A 2,102-nucleotide genomic window follows, 5' to 3' on the forward strand; every position below is an offset into this window, starting at 1 on the left:
CTGGTCCTGCCAATGCGCTTTCCCAGCATTTTCTTTTAACTCCCACCACATCTGGTGTTTTCTTTTAATGCCCCAGCTCAATTCAAACACGGTTTTGGTGCATTTTCGACTACCTCCGAGCTCCCTGTCTGCAATCTAAACCCCTGGCATTGGGAAAGCCGACCCCACCGCAGTCCTGCTCTTGCCGTTTCAACGTTGCCACCATTTCTGCCGCCGCCAACAGCAGAGCACAGACACAACGGGTATTTTTACCAGCATTACATAAAGTTGCTCACGCGTTTGGTGTAGGCACAGCGAAGATAAATCAGGTACAGGAGACAAGGCCACTCGTGCATAGAATAAGCAGTTAGCACTCCAGCAGAACCATCGCCATCGCTTACAACAACTCAATTGTTGCTTTTTTCCTTATTAGCTTTCATCCCGTCATCTCTGAGCAGTTTACAAACGTTGACTCGATTACGGAGCCTCAAATGGAAGGAAAAAAAAAACCCCAACCCTGTGACTCATTCAACCCGTTCAAAACAAACACAAGATAATACTTTTACTCCGCAATGCAATTAAACCGCGGCACTCGCGGCACCGCTCCTGTCGTTAATTACGCCCATCGCTACGTACTTAGATGGATTTATGTGGGTCCACCACTGCGTATTAAATGTGGGAGCCTGGATGCAAACTCAGGGAATCCTGAAACCAGCCGGCTGCAGAAAGCTGTACCAAGACGTACACCCCATTTGATGGTATATTTTCCCCAAGCAGTGCTATGTGATAGCTACTAGAAACATTGACATTGGTTTAAACGAGCAAGTACGGCAGCAGTGTGAAATTCTTTATATCCTGGCGTTCCTGAAATTCAGCTCTTTTGTGGTGGAAGACAGAGGTGCAAAGCAGCCACACGGCGATGGGGATGAGGAGAATGGTACCTTTCTGGGTGCGACAGGATTTACAGAGGCAGAATGCAGTTGCATGAATTGATGCTCAGCCGGGTGCTGCTGGAAAAAGAAACAAGGACACTGTAAATCTTTAGGCTCTACCGAGCTGGAGGTGCTCAACTGCATCGCCAGACTACGCAGAAACGCCTGGGAGGCACGTTCAGTTTGCACACTTGTCCAGTTTAGCTTTTCAGCAAAAATACTGCAGTCTCAGTCACATCGCATGGCGTTCCTGCTCTTGTCATTACATTCGGTAGCAGTTATCAGATTACGCCATATCATTATATTTGGGGTTGAGTTTTCTTTCGTTTCTATTCCGGTTTTGCTAAGGCAAGTTCTTCCTTCAGTAAAGTTCCAGAAAAACAAAACTAAACAGATTGTCTTTGGAGGGAAAAAAAACAAACCACAATTATTGGAGAAAAGTCCTTTCAAGCAGCTGCAGCCCTCTGCTGCCATCGTATGGGAACGGCCTTCGGAGCAGCAGGAAAACCTCTCCCGAGAGGTTCAGTTACTATCCCCAGGAGAACTGCTTATGTGTATGTATTTGGAAGCAGAATTTGTAAAAAGAAACATTTAAAAAACCGGTTTTCTAGTGAATACGAACGGCGACCGCAGTGGCACGGCACACAGGTTTACAAGATGACACAGCAGCGTTTAACGGTGGCACGGCAATCTGTAACTTCTCGCTGTGGCACGGCCTCCGCCAACAACGTTCAGAGCTGGTGTTGTGCCACGCTTTTGTTTCACAACGCTCCGGCTTTGCTCTGAGGCGTATGTCATGGCACGCTGACTTAGTGTTGTGACATCTCTCTTCTGCAGAGTAATTAATTTGTATGCTGGCTTCACGGCCCTGCCTGAGCCCGTCCCGCAGCATCGCTGTTGCAGGAGCCCTGCAGCAACCTCCTCCCGTGGCGCTGGCAAACGCCAGGGCCTGGCACCGTTGCTTGGGGCTGCGTTTTTCCTCAGCAGAGGGGTTTTGGGAGGCCTGGTCTGGGACAGGAGCAACTTCACCGGACGCAGGGGTTGTTTTACAACACAAGCTGGTGGCGCATTGAGATCTGGTGATGGCAGCAACCTAGAGAGACGGCCTACAGCTCCATAGGTGTCCTGAGGCTCACAACCGGAGCCATGCTCCCTGGGGTTCTCCACATAGGCCCCGCCGCACCTCATGCT

Source organism: Mesitornis unicolor, unplaced genomic scaffold, assembly GCF_000695765.1.
Source record: "Mesitornis unicolor isolate BGI_N332 unplaced genomic scaffold, ASM69576v1 scaffold20370, whole genome shotgun sequence".
Classification (NCBI taxonomy): Eukaryota; Metazoa; Chordata; class Aves; order Mesitornithiformes; family Mesitornithidae; genus Mesitornis; species Mesitornis unicolor.